The sequence below is a fragment of the Cavia porcellus genome, unplaced genomic scaffold, assembly GCF_034190915.1.
Source record: "Cavia porcellus strain 051 isolate PalLab524CR breed Dunkin Hartley unplaced genomic scaffold, mCavPor4.1 scaffold_1, whole genome shotgun sequence".
NCBI lineage: Eukaryota > Metazoa > Chordata > Mammalia > Rodentia > Caviidae > Cavia > Cavia porcellus.
Window position 1 is genome coordinate 16,726,883 of NW_026947484.1, and position 17,557 is coordinate 16,744,439.

Genomic DNA, 17,557 nt, shown 5'->3' on the forward strand with positions numbered 1-17,557 from the left:
GACCCTCTCTAGTTCTGTACTTAACGAGTCTCACGTTGAAAAGATTACTCTTGAAATGCTTTGGGTGACGATCTGGTCATTGTTATACTTTAGAGCTAGTGTTCTTTTCTTAGCTTTTAAAATCCTGACCTCTTTGGCATTATATTAAATTCTGTCCATAGAGAGAAAAGAATCTGTCATTCCCTGAAGCTTTGCCAACCAAAAATTTCCAAACAGTACTATGAAAAATGATTCCCAACAAAAACTGAAGGGTGATATTAATAAAGATTTAAATAACCCCTCAGGCTCTTACTCTTCTCTCGTTGGAGAAACAATTTTAAGCTGGCTAAGGCAAGTGTTAAAAGGTTTCCATGCATCCGTGTGTCTTACTTCTACATAAAAATATGTGAACCTTCATCCAGGACAGCGCCAAGCCATTACTGAGGCCACATTTCACTCTTTAACAGAGTTCCACTTTTGCTTAACAGAAGATGTCTTTTTTTTTTTTTTTTCTTGCATTTCTTTACTCTCACCTTAGATCACATGTATTTCTTTTTGGAAGACCCTTTCATATGAAGAAGCCAAGAACTGATCACCTCGAGAGAATTACAGTATGCAGGAGGTGTTACTAGAAAATCACAAAAGTGAACTGAAATTCTGATACGGAGCAGTCAGCTGGATTTATTCACAAGCTCAACGACTGCTTATTTTGTGCCACACTTGAAGAATCCAGCTTAAACGCTCATGCCTGACCTGACTGCGATATGGTTGGAAAGGGCACTTTGGAGTTTCACATGCTGGGAGCTTAGCTTAGCACTTAGGGGTTCACATGGTGACACTTAGCTCCTAAAGGTGCTGTCCTTGGGAGCCACTAAGGCATCTCTCTTGGAATCCGAGTCAAGTCTATGAAGAGGCTCAGTATGAAAGAGATAACACTGGCCTCTCCCTGTCTTCGCTGACTCCTTGTCTGGCAATGTGATCTCTCACTCCGACATGACACTACTGTTAAACTCACCCCAGGCAAAACCAGTGGAGCCACCTGATCTCGGACTTTCAGGCTCCAAAATGATGAGATAAATCAACCTCTTGTCTTCCAAAGTAGCCTGCCTCAAATATCCCTTTATAGTCTTTGAAAATGGACTAGCACGTCTGATCCTTAAATACTCAAAATTACAAATACCGATCCCATGATTCCCAGTGTCTGCACAGACACACATACACAAGTATGTGAAACTGTTCCTCCTGGCTTCTTGACAGCCAGCTAGTGTTTTATTGTCCCTTCTGGATGGACTGTGTTTTCCACAGCATATAGAAATTAACATTCATTCACTATCTACCAGGTCTATTAGGACACAAATTCTAATTACAACTAGAAGAGTATGTGTCCTTATTCCCCACTGAACTCATGAGAAGGCAAAACTTAGCAAAGACGAGCAGTGTGGGGATGGCACGGCAAAAGGAGTGACTTCAAAGCTTGTGTTCTTCGTGACACCTGTGTGTCTCCCCATGTCACGCACCTTGTGTTGGGATTCCCCACCCTACGAACAATCAACATTTACAGGCCAAATATTAGTGCAGACATCAAATCTTTCAACCACTTGAGATTGGTCATTAGCTCTGAGTGCCTAAAAGTATCTGTTTGGGTTGTGAATCACTGTTTTGAAAAGCATCCCGTTTCCCAGTAAAACCCAGAGGTATAAAGATTAATCATTTCCATGAGCACTGTGGGCTTGGGTGGTATATTTTTTCTACTGTGCTATCACATAGATATGTTATTTGCTGGCAGTACAAACAAACACTTGAGGTAATTTAGGTTGCGGTGATTCAGAAGCATAACTGCTAAACAAACTGAACAGGGAGGGGTAAGAATAATCAAATGTGGACTGCAGGAAACAGGAAAGGAAGCCAAGAAATGGAAATCGGGAAAGTACTGTCCCTACAGGGCTCGGCTGGGACTAACTGCAGAGGGCACTAAGCCCATCCCTTCTGCTGGGCTGCACCCTCTCGGTATAAGAGGACCCACAGGACTTTCAAAGTCCTGGCCGGAGTATTAGACTGTGAAGCCTCAGTCATCGTCCTTCCATCTGGCCTCCGGGTAGTGGAGAGAAGTTGGACAGATTCTGTGGGGAAGTTCCAGCTTCGCCTCCCAATCAACTCGCAAAGTCAAGATTCACCAAACTGGAAAAAGGGCTCTTTCAGGGTATTAAAAAAAAGTGCCCACTATAAGTAATTTCGAAATTTGAATTCCTCCAAATGGTTATATTCACTATTTAAAAAAGGTATTCACAAGTACTTACTTGAGTGAGTGAGATCACAGGGCAATGACTGATGCCCTCTTCAATTGCTGAGTTCATAAGTGGGTTTGTTGTGGCTTGGTTTTATTAATAAATATATTAATATTATTTTACAAATACTGAGTTTTGATCAGTATTTCAACTCATGCCAATATGGTATAGGAAAGAATCCCTTGGGATTCAATACATACCTCTTTTCATTATGACAACTGGAAAACCTCAAAATTGCTGCTCTTGGAGAAGTAAGCACCCATTGCAGAACAATCATCCAGTGGAGACCAAGTCATCATATAACTGACGTCCCTGGCATCTGTGCTCCAGGCCTACATCTCTTATTTGTGATTTGGGGCTATTAATATCCTGGTAGAACACACCATGGTAATGCCTGTAATATACCACAGTAAGTACTCACTCATTTTTAAGTGTTTATCTTTCTATAGGATTATATCCAGTAGTTGTAAACTATTAGTCATCACAATTTCCTCCCATAACTACTCTGTGCTCATAAGGACAGCTCTATATCCTAAATACCTTTAAATGGGTAGTTTCAAGTAAGGTTGTCTTTAATGGGTTCTAAACCTAAACCATAGCTATAAATCACAGTCATCTCAAACAAGCTTCCCTCCAACCTTGAGGTTATTGAGGTTCCCTTCCTATGAACTCATTTTGCATGGGGAGTTTCATCACTTGATAAAGCTTGGGGTCCGGGAACCAGCTAGTTTTGAAGCATTTGAGAGAGGGTACAGGAAAGTACAAGGTAACTTCTATCCTTTGGGAGCTTATGGTGTCCTGTAGGAGCCAAATCAAGGACAGAACCTTGCTAACAATAACTTTACTATGCATTTGAGTCCACTAACCAACAGGGGCTGTTTGAGCTCCAGGACAGAATGATCACTGGAGTCCAGCAAAAGCAGGAAGAGGGAGACAAGAGCTCCTTGAAAAATTTCTGCTCTTGAGAGAGAATTAAAAGAAGAAGAGAAGAAAAAGAAGTTGGTTTAACCAAATACCCTACAATAAGGTAAGGCATGATAGAACAGGAGTGTTTTAGCGTGTTCGAGAGAAAAAAAATTTAATAGCCAGAGTATTCAGCAAACCAGAGAAGTCTCTGGCCTCCTTCATTTTCTTCTACCTGCAGAAGAAATTTCCTGTCTTCTTCACTAGGCCACCTGGAAATTTGTGTTGATATATCATAGTTCCCAAGGACTCCTGGTAACCTCTCTCATCTGGAATTTGGGTACAAGTCATAGCCAACAAACTATGTTTCAGTAATAGCCCTATGTCTTACATACATTGTCTTTTCTGGTTTCCTGACTGTGTGTCTTAAACTGTTCAGTCTTTAAAAAAAAAAAATCATTTCCCAAAAAGCCCATTCTAGGATCCCTGGGGGCCTCCCACACATAATTCTTACAGGGATTTTCTAAATCTCTGAGCTTCTTCATCTTTACAGAGCTGGATGGGAGTATTCCAAAGGGAAACTCACATTTACAGTGTAGAAGGTAGCTTGGGGACTTCAATTTAGGTTCCAAGAAGGCTCTTAACAAAAAGCATTTTGTGAGCCTTTGTTTTAAAATGTTATTTTTATGATGCCAGCTCTGGTAATTGTGTAATCCTTGATGGGTTAGAGGGAGGTAGCTAATTTTCACAGTGATTCTGACCATCATTGTTAGATTAGGTGCTTATTGTGCTGATCTCATGAGATGACTTCTGATTACTTTTCTCAGTAGAATCATAGATTTTTTTTTCCTCGCACAGATGTTATTTTTTCTATTTGGAATATCTGATTATCTTTGGTCTCGTGGTGATTAAATCTACCTCTACCCCATATATGGTTGTATTTGCATTGAAGGTGACTGACATACTCTTGTAGAGTATAGAAATGTACTCACAGAGTATGTAGTTCCAAATCTCTCAACATTTCAGGTTAGCTCCTGAATTCACTTCCACATTATATTTTTCCATCTTTAAAAAGTGGCTCTTAGGGCTGAGGATTTAGCTCAGTGTCATAAGCGACTGCGTTGCAAGCGTGCAGTCCTGAGTTCGATCTCTGGGACCAAAAAAAAAAAAAAAGGGTTTTAAAAGTTGGCTCTTTAAATCAAGCAAAGTGGTATACATCTATAATCCCAGCACTCCAGAAACTGAGGCAAGAGGCCAGAGAAACTGAAGCCAGCCTGAGCTGACTAGCAAGACTTAACAATCAAACAACCTCCCCTAAAAAAAAAAAAAAAAAAAAACCAAACCAACAACCATAAGTTCTTTTACATTTCTGCCAATACTACCAACATGAATGAATGGGGTTGTGCAAACTTAGTTTAATGGATTTTGTAGAAAGTTTTGCTATTGTTTTGCTACTGTTGTCTTTTTAGTACTCTTTTGTTATAGTAGCAAATATTTACTGTCTCTGACAACTACAATATATCAATTTGCTGTATAACCAGTCTTCAGAGATACTCTGCAGTGAGAAGAGAGTTCTATCAAAGTTTGCTGAGTTCACCATGATGGAGATGCACAGGCTCAGACAGACAGTAGTGTCTCCAAAAACTTTCCTGTAGTTAGGAATGCTAAGGAGCCATAGTACACGCCTATAATATTACAGTACATACAGAAAAATGATGATCCCAACAAGTAAGTGCTTACTACCTGTTAGAGGAAGGAGAAAACCACAAGCACAAAAACCAAGTTGCTTTCATTTTAAATACCTTTCCCAAGTATTCTTTGATCTATTTTTGTTTAAGAGAACTTTGGTCTCAGGAGAATTCTAAGGGCTCTTCTCTTCCCAAATCAAAGACGGGCCACCTGGGACAGATGTGGGAAAGGAGGAAAGATTGACCAGCTTGTAGAGGTTATCATCTTCTCACTTGATTTGTAAATGCAAATATACTTTGGAACCTTACTGTAACTCAATTAAACTATATGCTGGTTTTCCCTTTGCGGTAAAAGAAGAGAGACAGGTTACGTTTGCCGGGAGATGGACAACAAAAGTGCTTGCGTATTAATAGTTATTTTAACTCTGAAGTTTGGAATATCACACCCAGCATAGACCAAGCATATTAGTTATCTATGGCTATATAACAAAATATCTACCAACTTAGTAGTATCAGAAAGTACAAACATCTATTATGTCCCCCATCCAGTATGTCAGGAATCCACATACAGGTTACCTGGGTCCCTTTGGCTTAAGGTCTATTGACAGATTGAGTGTATCCATCAAGTGAAGCCCCCATATTGTCTGAAAACTCAGACATGTGGATCGTCTACCACGAAGTCTGCCTGTAGGGTTGTTGGCTGTCTGTAGCTCTTTGGTCTCTGTAGGTCTGAGGGTATTCGTCTTTTGATGGCTCTTGGCCAGAAACTTTATTCAATGCCTGGTCACATAAGCTTCTGTGACAATGTCGTCATTATAGTATGGTCACTGGCTTTCTGCAGAGCAGGTTAGAGTATTTAGGATGAAAGCCATGGTCATTCTGTAAACTTATCCTGGAAATTACATCCCATTACTTCTGCCATTTCTATTTGTCAGAAACGAGTCACTAGATCCAGCTCATGCTCAAGTGGTGAGAATTACACCAAGGTAATTGTGTGATTACCAGGAGGTAAGCAGATCTTAGAGGCTATGTACTTTACTACCTACAGGCTTGGAGAAGCCGGAACCATTTGCTTTCCTCTTATCTGCCAGTTAAGAGGTATAAAGACTAGAAATGGAAAGCTTCTTTAGATCCTTGTTGTATCTGAGACATCGGTATGACCTAGTTTTCCCAGAATCATTGTTCTTTAGGCCTCTTTTCCAGGTGTGATTATCAATAATGCCCCCATATGCTTTCAAAAGTGTTCAAGTTACAGTGATAGATTACATCAGAAGCATTATATACAGCTTTCTGTGTTGCCGAATATGGCAGCTGTGTAGATTTTAAATATTTGAAACATGGTTAGAACAACTGAGCCATCAATCCTTAGCTTTTATTTAAACTTAATTGATTAGGATTTGAGTTGTCACGTGTTGGAAATACTCCTCTGCTGAGCAGAATGGTTCGATGGTTATTCTAAAGCTACAACAGGCTAGAAAATCTGAGATTGGATGGCGTCCACTCTGACCCAACTCTGCCCAATCCTGTGATCACTTTAGTGTTCTGGAGAGCCGACAAAGAACGCTCACCTGTAAAAGGACGGCCTGCCCATCTTCGCTTCCTGTCTTCCCATGTATTCCACAGTCACGCTGATCAGAATGGCATTGCTGCTGCTGCTCCCTCCCCATGGAATTGTTCTTGATAAGGTCACAAATGACCTCCGATTTGACATATTTCATCCATTTTTTTTTTTTTTTTGGTCTTTTTTCCTTTTTTTCAGTACCAGGGATCGAACTCATGACTGCCTGTTTACAAGGCAGGTGCTTATGCCGCTGAGCTAAATCCCCAGCCCCGTATTTTATCCATTTTTAAAAATCACGTCTTCCTGAATTTCTGATCACCTCCAACCCTTTCTTGTGATAGCTATGATACCTGTTTCCCTTAGTTTTCTTCCTAGCTCTCTGGCTGGTATGTCTATAGGAACTCTTTATGTCAAACTGTTCTCTAAATATCACCTTCTCTAAGGCCCACATTTATTCTGACTCCGAGACTTGCAAGGCAATACCTTCCAGCTCTACTTCTGCAAGACAGTCCAAGCTGCCGGTCTTATCTATCTCATAATCTCTAACTGGTTCTGTGACTTCTGCTCTTGTCTTTCTCCACTCAGTAGACAGTGACCTCTTTAAATAAATCAGAAACCACTCCACTTGTTCAAATGCTTCAAAATGGCCTAGTGAGAACTAAGGGGTCCTGCTCTAGACTCCCCTTTATCTCCTATTCTCCTCCCTGACCTCTAACCAAAGAAGACTTCGCTTAGCTCCTCAGATATGCCAAACACTTTTGTGCCTTGGGCTTTTCGCTTGTTCTGCTTTCTTTTCTCTGAATGTCCTTTCTTAACCTGAGTAACTCCTCCTGCTCTTTGTCAATCCTCAAGTCTCAACTAGTAAGATCCCTCCCCTGTAAGATGGCCCTAATCTAATTTATGGGCCTGTTATTCTTTTGTAACATTGGTTATAATTTAATGAGTCCATTTCTTCAGTGTACTAATTTCTCCTCCTGAATGGAAGCTCTGTTATCTAAGGATTTTATCTGTTGTGCAAAGTATCAAGCACAGTGCCTGACACATGCTAGGTGCTCAGTCAGTGTTTGTGAATAATTTTTCTTCCTTAATGTAGTGTACCATTTGCCATTAGCCTTAAAATTTGCTTGAAATTGCTCTTAGGACAGTTTAAGATTTATGCTCCTTGATGATTCACCTGTGTATCTCATCAAATCATTTTTAATATATTCTTTCTTCTTTTTGAGAAAGGTTCTTGCTATGTAGTCCAGGTTGGCCTTGAATTCATGGCAATCCTCCTGCCTCAGCCTCTCAAGTGCTAGGATTACAGGCAAATGGTACCATGCCCCAGCTTAATTCACTCTTAACTTTTCACAGGTGTCCTGTTTGGAGATTTGATGAAGATTCTCTGGCACCTGGGAGGATAAAGAAATGAACAAAGGAATTCCCCCCGAGTCATGGTCAGATTGAGCCTGTGGTTTCAGCATATGTTCTCAGCTCCAAAAGCATCACCAGCTGATAGGAATAATGTGCTTTGTACCTGTTAAGTTTGTGAAATTAATCCCTAATTTAGCCTTTAAATTCACCTGTCTCCTGTCTCTCTAGACAATGCACTTTAAGATGGATCTCTCTCTCCCTCTCTCTCTTTTTCTCTTTCCCTCTCTCTGTCTCTTACTCTCCCTCTCCCTCTCTCTCTCTCCCTCTCTCTTTCTTCTTTTAATTGGTTTTCTTTGATAAAGACTTCACTCTTTCATATTTTACACATGGCTATTTTGAACTGATGCACACTTGGGCACAGCCTAGGATCTCTGCCTCTCTGCATGTCTCCTCCCTTCCCAGCACACACTGTGTGCTGCCTTTGCAGAAGTCTTGGTGTGTTGTAAAACCTCCCAGCCCTCCTAGCTCGACTCCCAAAGGTGACTTAGGGAATACCTGTTCAGTCCCTCCTCGCTCACATACAATAAGCTTTGTGTTTCCTTGGATCACAGAGAAAAATAAGCTGTGGTTCTTCTGTAAAGGCTGAGTGACAACCCATCGATTAGGGATGTCGGGAGGACTGGACCGCAGCGGCTGCAAGGCTCACCAGTGAATCTCTGCCTCCTGTGTACGTGACCTTCTCTGAGTACTTGTCACCTTCCACTGTCATTTGGGTCTCACAGGCTCAATGTTCCGTCATCCAGAGAGCCTCTGAGATTCTTCCTTTGTCATATTTCTGTCCACAAAGGCTGACTCAACAGACTTCAGAAAAATCTACTGCTTTGTTGTTAAAACTTACATTGTTTTTCTACAAAGAGTAAAAAAAAATCTTCTTTGCAGAATGTTTCCACAGCAAATTCTCGTTTCTCTTACTGTGTTCTACTACTGTAAAACAGTGTTTCTATGAAAACATATCCATATGCATATTCATTAAATATTCCATTAATACAAAAGTATCTACCCGGCATACATTCTCTATTACTCAATGCAGTTAATATTCTATTCAAGTCTGTGAGCAGCTGAGACCTCTTGCCTTTATCTAAAACCACTAGGTTGAGATGTCAGACTGACTGAGTTACATAGTATCACAGTGTGACCTTGAACAAGTCACTTTCGATTCCTGAATTTCAATTTTGTCGTCAATAAAATGGACATACAGTGTCAGCTTCCTTGCAGGGTTATGTAACAAGATGTGGGTACCAAGTGAGATATGATGAAATCATGCCAGGGCTGGGCATAGTGATGCACACCTATAATCCCAGCACTCAGGAGGCTGAGGCAGGAGGATCACTATGAGGTTGAGGCCAGTCTGGGCTACAAAATGAGTTCAAGGCCAGCCTGAACTACATAGTGGAACCCTGCCTCAAAAAGACAGAAAAAAAGAAAAAACAAAGAAAGAAAAAGAAAAAGAAAAGACAAGGTAAAAAAAGATGGAGACTAACCAACCATATGGAGCAGACCTTCTTCGCTCTAGGTAAAGCCTCCTAAATTGTACACAGGTAGAGTGAACAGACTTCTAGTGCCTGAGACAAAAGGTGTAACTAAACCTTGCATGAATCCATCAAGACTCTCTTTTCCTGACAACTCTGAAAAGATAAATGGGTCCCTGTGAAAGAGTGGGTGCAAAGGGTTTGAGGGAGAGGATGGCCCAACATTCATATTCCCCAAACAACGGAATAGGAGGTCACCATGTCTTGTTGATATAGAATAACGTGGCCCTCGAAACTCAGCGGCAGGGTAGCTGGAGATGTCGGGCAGGCACGCTGATAGGTTTGGGCATAATGGCTGATTAATGGAGCCAGAAACGTGAATGCAAAGGGGATCCCCGTGGAATACTGACACAGAAAGCCAACGTTTCTCAGTGGCCACCGGCAAGACTGGTCTTTGGAAGTGCGTGGCCAATCTTAAAAAAAAAACAAAACCACGCTATTTTATATTTACATTTTTGATCCATTTCAGCTTTAGTTTAGTGAGTGGTGAAAAACATAATTTTAGTCTTCGGCATGTCTCCTTAGTGTAAAGAAACAAAAACTGAAAGAGTATTAACATCCAAAACGTACAACAGATATTGTGATAATGAAAGGGAAAGAAAGTGCTAAAAAGGAAAGAAAAACTAGGATGGGGAAAGGAGAAAAGGAAAAAAGGGAAAGGTTATAAGTATACAGGTATACAGGTATATAGGTGTATATGTGTGTGTGTGTGTATACGATATAGTAACTATACACTAATCTCTGTTGGTTCATTGGAAAAAACAATTTGTGCTTTCATTGTTTGATTATTTGATCACTTTTTTCATGCCTGGATCTTGTAACCTGAGCAATATGCAATATATTAACCAGTGTTAATTTCCTACTATTGTTTTTAAATTCTGTATCATTTCTATCCTTTTTGCTGTTTTGCTTTCTAAAGAAAACAAAACAAAACAAAAACTACTCTAAGCTCCGCAAAGCATCAACAGTATCCTGATGAGACAATCATTCTCTCTTCTACTTTTTTTCTCTTCTTTTTCTCTCTCATACTCTTCCCCCTCCTGGGAGAGTTTTGTAAATAACAATATTCTGTATAAGATATGAGGCTCTTTTCGTAGGTTTTGCACATGACCTTTTCCTGGCGGCCAGTACATCCAAATTGCTGCACAATGAAATCCTGGAGACCAGCAGGGACCAGGAATGAAAAAGGTTCCATGTGATAAACAGCTAGGAGTCCCCTTAACTCTGAAATAGATGGTAAACAGGATTGTTAGGAATCAAAGAATTCCTAAGGATTCCTAAGAAATCACCTCCGAGTTTGCAGCCTTTGAAACAACTTCCTGCTTCTCTTCTGAGGTGAAGTTGCGTTGCTCCACCCCCTGTGGCCAGGAAAGGTGTCCACTTTGAGATTTGGGGATTTCCATTCATAGGAAGGTTTTGGCCTTCAGCTAGCTCCTCAGCTCTCTCCCAAAAGCTGTAGCTCGGAGGCCAGGATCGTCAGGCAAGCCCATCTGGCCGCACTGCCATGGGACTTTTCCTTTAGGCATGCATTACCCGCACAGCCCAACAGTCTCTCTCCCACGCAGGAACATAACTTGCATCTCCCTTCTGTTTTGTCTTTTCCTTGCAATACAACAAGATTATCTAACGCCTCTTTTCTTTCGTTTTGCACGCCCACGATCCTTGGTTACATCTGCTTTCAAATTTCCAACTCTAAAACCAGTTTCCGTTATCCTACCAGTTATTCTGAAATTGCCACTTTTGTCTCTCACTGTAGCTGTAGTCTCACCAATTCATGTCACATACTCCCTAAATACTTGTTGGGTTAACTATTTTTCTTCTTGAACCCTGGATACGATAAATTATTTTTAGCCATTGAAAAAGCTCAGCCTTGCTGTGATATTAATCATTTCCTTCAGAAAGATTTACTGCCTTTGCCCATCTGTCTTTCCAGTTATAATTTATACTTTTATTGTTACTATCAATAGTGATGATTGCTATATATTATTTATCTGTTGGTTTATTTATATGCTACCTGTTTACTCACCGTACCTAAGAACTTAAGATGACTTAGAGAATGCGTAACACACAGCAGTATGACACAAATTAGAAGTAGGAGGGGAAAGAAAGCAGAAGCACTAAAGGATGAATTTAAAATGGTTTAAAATAAAGCGAAAGCAGGGTTTCCCACCAGCAGGACTCATGCAGCTGTTGTGAGTGAGACACTAATCTACCTCTCAAGTCCTGCTATCTGGCCCAGAAAGAAAGGCCAATTCTAACAACTCATAGTGTTTTTAAGAGACACACAAAGTAGTCACTTAAGAAAAGACACAGTGTTCTGGGATAAGATCAGACAGGAATGCCTCCCACAGGGGCCACTGAAGAGAGTTTAGAGTGCCACACGCCCCGGCAGGCTTACAGGCAGCACACGGAGTCTTGCAGGACTATTGGAACAGCTCTGCCCACCAAGAGCCTGCGGTGTCTTTCCCAAGGAGAGTAGAGTGTAAACATCGTGACAGACTGTGGTCGGCATGACATGGTGCAGACACACAGTTCTCTAGTGATCTGGCTTAATCCACAAGTAAATATAAAGATCTGGAAGAACAGATGCAGCATAGCTTCCAAGAAATTTTTCCTAGAGATTGCTTTCCTCAGCAAAGTTTCCATCTAAAAGTGGGTGCCAGTGACTACCAATGAGAAACCAGCCACTTCTCAGCCAGCCCTGGAATTAAGGCACGTTATTATTCATACTATGCTGATGAGGAAGAAGACCTCTGAGAAGGAAGGTTGTTAGAAAGAGAGGGGGCAGGGATTGGAAACCCAAGACTTGATTCCAAGTTTTCCCAATATTTGTTTAAATAATGAAAATACACAAACACTCTGAAAGACATAGAGATAAACGTAACAAGCAGCTCTGTACCCTCTGCTGTTGTGGACAGCTGCTAACACACCCCTGCGCTTGTGGGTACACTGACTTTCTTCCTCTTGGCACCTCTGTAGGTCTGATGAATGGAAACAGACTGACAATGATTGGAAGATTGCCTTTTTCCAACCACACCAGCAGAGAAGTTTCTAGCTGTCTTCTCTTATAGATCTCTAACTGCTTGCCCAGAAGGGAGTGGGCTGCATTATTTAAAGCACACTGAGCTTCTTTATTTCTCCCTGGTCTTGTATGCAGGTGCAGCTGGGGACTAAACCGTAATGTTACCCTGGGGAAGGGATGGCTCAGCTTTTGGGATCATCTGCCAGCTTCTGACAAAGGTGGATGCCCCCTCTCCCTCCTTTACCCCCGACTAAACCTGGGGACATGAAATGGCATGCGGTTGGCCAGTACTTATGTTTTCTTCATTGTGGCTCAACATAAAAGAGATACGTTGGGAACGTATTTCAAGGGTGCCATTTTCTAGGGAAGTGAGATTATAAGTTCATTGGTGATAATTTAATTTCAGGTATTAAAGCAGATTCAAGGGCCCATACTCATGGGTGCATGTCAATTTGAAATACACTTTTCATCTCCTGTAAACTGTGGAATGCCACTTAAAAAAAAAGAGAGAACTTTTCAAAACCCAAATACACTAAATTTTATGAGTAAGAAAAACAGATCTTAGTTGGCTTACCCCTATACTTACCTTTTAATTAATAAATACTACATTGAGGGATCCGACATGTAGGACCAGTGGCACAGGCTCTCAGGTAGATGATAGCTAGATGATTGATAGAAAGACAGAGGAAAGATAGAGCATTTTATTCTCTTCAAATAATTAATGTAAAACAGAACAAGGTGACCTATGTATTTGTTACTACACTTAAGTGAAATAATGATAATCTCACTCTTACAGGTTTGATCTGTACTCTTAATGTATGAATCCCCATAAATTAAGTAACTAGTGACAGATACAATGAATATTCCAGTAAACAATGCTGCATCCCAAATATCCCATTAACTACCCACAAGAAAACTAACTTTAAAAAAGATAATTGACAGCCCCCAAAGAGGTCACTTTCCTTGCTAATGATTTAAACACTAATCTATTTCAATAAACATCTGAAGTCTGTTGCTTTCGTCAGTCAAATGTTAAAGGTTTGCACTCAGTTTGAGGGTTCTAACCATCTTTTGAAAACTCTTCTACTGTTTGCTTGCAGGACCTTAACTGATTCTCTCTCAGACCCTTTTTCCTCCTCAGGCAGGCAGTAAGCGCGCAGACCTTACACCTAGGCATGATCTGCAGTGGCAGCGAGGCGTAGATTGCCTGTGCCTACTGAACCAGAAATATAAAACAATTATATGGCTCATTTGTACCAAAACTCCACCGTTTTCTGAGGCGATGCCTTTCCTGACAATGTCAGTTTATGATCATAAATATTTGCAATTAGGCAGTCTTTAGTGATCTTAAATGATCAATTTTCTTTTGGGTTTTTAGAGGTGTAAACTGGGCTAGCAAGTTCAAGCGGTTTATCCCAAATCTTGTAACATATCCATAGCAGTCAGCACTCAAACTCCAAAGTACTCAAAAGAAAACTAACTTTAAAAAAGATCATCTCATCTCCATGAATCAGCCCGCTTGTAACATATCCATAGCAGTCAGCACTCAAACTCCAAAGTACTCAAAAGAAAACTAACTTTAAAAAAGATCATCTCATCTCCATGAATCAGCCCGCACCGGGCATCTGCATTTGCCAGGCAGTATTTCTTCCTGTTTTCCTCATCCTCTTTTTAACTTTAAATCTTACTGCTTTTGTCCTGTATCTGAAGACAAAGCCTTGGCTCTGGTTTAACTCAAATCACAATGATTTTTGTGACTGTTCAAAAGGAATACATCTTCTGTTTGTTTTAATAGTCACGTTTATTTCTCCAGCTCTCCCAGGAAAAGCCCCTGCCCTCTCTCTCTGGACTCCATAACGAGATAGTTAAACCAAGCCAAATATTTCAGTGTGTCTTGCCCTCCAGAAAAAGTAAATATACACACACCATCTCTGTCTCTCTCTCTCTGTTTGGCTCTCTCTGTCTGTGTCTGTCTGTCTGTCTGTCTGTCTGTCTCCTCTTCCACCTCTCTCTCTCTCACACACACACACACACAAGTACCCACAGTGGGTAACAAAATCAATTACTGGAAAGCAATACAGTAAAAGAGACAAAAACAGCCTCTGACAAGCCCAATAAAAGTCTTATTTCATCACCAATTTCACGCTCCTGAACTCTGGTTGATCTTGGCCTAATATCCTTCTGTCACCATTTCTTGGTGTCTCAGCTCCAACTGGACATTGGATATGGAGCATGAATCTGTCCATTAAGGACACTGTGCCTGTAATCAAACACTAAGACAATATTATCTCAGAGTGTACAGAGGGTATCACTTTCCTGCTCTTCTTAAGTATTCATAGCTAAATGATTTATGGGCACACAAATGGATATAATGTCCCATAATATATAACAGGACTAATATTTAATGTTTCTTTTTTTACTTTGTTTGAATAAAATCCCCCAAATACTTTTAGCAAATGATCATTAATTATGTGCTTTGTCAGACGCTTTTGGTTTCTAATAAGCAGGCCTCAGAATTTACAGTCCACAGCTTTCTGCTTGTGCCCATAAATTCAGAGTGGGTGACAGGACTCAGTAAAATAGCCCCATCACCGGAACAGAAATCTCAAATGCTTCACTTTTGGGCAAGCCACAAATTTTTCAATGCGTATAACGCAAGAAGAAAATTCTCTTTGTGAGTGTTTTTACAAGGGCTCTCTCAGATTATCTGGAGCTGTGTTTTAATAGGACTGGAAAACCCACCAGGGCTGAGTTTGGCTTTAAGCCTGTGTATTTTATCAACTCCATGTATGAATAGATGAGCTACCTGGGACCATGAAGAAAACCACAGTGGCTTCACTGGGCATATTTATCACCAAATACATTTTCTTAAGAAGTTTAAATTTAAAGAAAAAATGTTTAAATAGAGTTGTGACTTCATAGTCAACTTGTTTAATCCTCCATGACATTGCAAATCCATTATACGCTTGGGATGTCAGAGGGGTCCACAAATTACCTAGTTGTTTGAAGTTGTCTGCTTTCTGAAGTGGCTTTGGTCATTTATTTTCACAACAATATTATTTCTTCAACTTACAAGCTATGTAATAGCAAGGTCTTTGGAGACAGTTGTCTGGATAGAAAATAAGTATCTGTGTTTCCAAATAAAAGATAACTTGTTCTGTGTACAAAATTCTCCAAGGATCACATAGCACTTGAAGAACACAAAAAGGCAAAACTGCAACTTTAAAATCTATCAAAAATAGCCATGCAAGAGAGAAATGAAGGGAAGATAAAAGAAAGACGGGTTGCTTTGACCTGAGGTGACTGAGATGAAAAACGGCAATCTATTTAATCTTGAGTTCTTTTCAACTGCAGCCATCCAAATACCTTAGGTCCAACAAAGGCAGGGAATGAAGGCTTTATTGTCTTTTTTTTGTTTTACTTGAGTATTGGGGAAATGAAGAACTATTTGGGCCTTCAATTTGGATAGAACCAACGACTGCACGTGGGAGGCAGACACTAGCACATCCTGACGGGTCATTATGAAGATACATTTTTTTCCGTTCTAGAAAATCTGTCCTGTAAAAGTCTAAAGTCTCAACTAAGAACAGGGATATCTATGCATTCCCCAGCCTTTTCCACTTTTTGAAACCATATACAAATAAATGTTCCAGTTAGAGATTTTATCTAAGAGTTATCCTTCTAGTCGAAGTCTTCAACTTTAACTAACACAAAAAAGCAACAACACAAGAGGAAGAAGCACATGAAATGCAGAGGGAAAAATAAGAAAGGAAATAACTCATCTGTCCAAAAGGTTTAAAGAAGATAAGTAGGGTAAAGAGTGAGATGAGTGAATTTAACATCCCAAGTCCAAATACAACACTTTTCAGTTGGGAGAACTGTGCCTAGGGCGCACAGCATGCGTTTCTGGATTGCCTGGCCCGGGTTCTTCCAGTGTACAGGCGGAAGCCTTTGGAGAGCCATGCTAGCCTGCAACCCACGAACAATCCTGGCCCTTAGGTCAAGACTGCCACTTCAGCGGCGATAACATCTTCTCTTTTCTGAATAACAGGCTCATCCTGCTTTGGTCCAGGTAATGTTTTCTATACTGATATTGGCTTCATTCTTAGAGAACAGACTCCTGTCCCTGCAACCGGGGAAGCTTGTTTACTCTGGAAGATAGCGTTTATACATATTTGCTTCAAAGACATAATAAACCTCCCTTTCTCTAATTCTTTCTCTAATTCTTCTTCTCTATCAGCGTGATCAAGCAGGGCCTCTCCTCTCTGTTTGGGAAAGCAGCCTGCAACCTGTTTCTTACAGGGTGGAGCTGTGTTGCCATGGCTTGCTTCCCCTTCAGCTCTTCGGTCACTGTCTACTATGCCACTTTTCTCTTCCTAAAAACCAAAGTAAAACACTCCCAGTTGCCTAAACCCCATCTATTGTTCCATCTTCCCTGGGCCTTTCAGGAAAACCCTTGGATCTTTTAAGAAATCTGCTTGTAGAGTCTTGAGTTGATTTCTGTTGCTGCTAATCTGTCTGCAGCAGTGTCTCAACAGCTTGCTTGGGTTTAGAGAGACTCTGTTCAAGTTCTTTGGTACAGTAAGCCCGAAGGCAGGGTCACCATTGTTTTTTCAAAAGCATTTTGTTTCTAAGCTCTTTGATGGGAGAAGTTATTTATTTGGGTTTGAGGTTGTACTTTTGGAATGGGAAGAGGGGTTATTGGGGTCATATGTCCCCATTAGGGAAGGAATTGTAACATTAAACAAGAGTACCCGAGCAGGATTTATTATTCTCTGAGTGATTCACCCTTCAGGAAGGAAATATTTGCCTCTGCCGAGCAGAGAAATTGTTTCACAATGTTCACAAGCGAAACTAGGCAGAGAAACAATATTAAAAACTAAACATCTTCAATTTAAATATCCAAAGCAAATTTTTCTATTGATTCACACATTAGTGATCAAGAAGTGTGTTGGAGAGTGAGTTGGAAAGGCCACAAATAATTTCCCAAAAGAAGAAAAAAACTGAAACTAATTGTAAAAGCACGAAAGATGCTTTGAAATCAGGGCTTTCATCTGGCTACCTATGAACAAAAGAATCATTTTTGTTGTAAATTGCTCAATGATATCTGCCTGCAAAGCTTGAAAATGTTAGTTTGTTTTGATGGATAAAATCAGAATTGTGAATTAACCCTTATC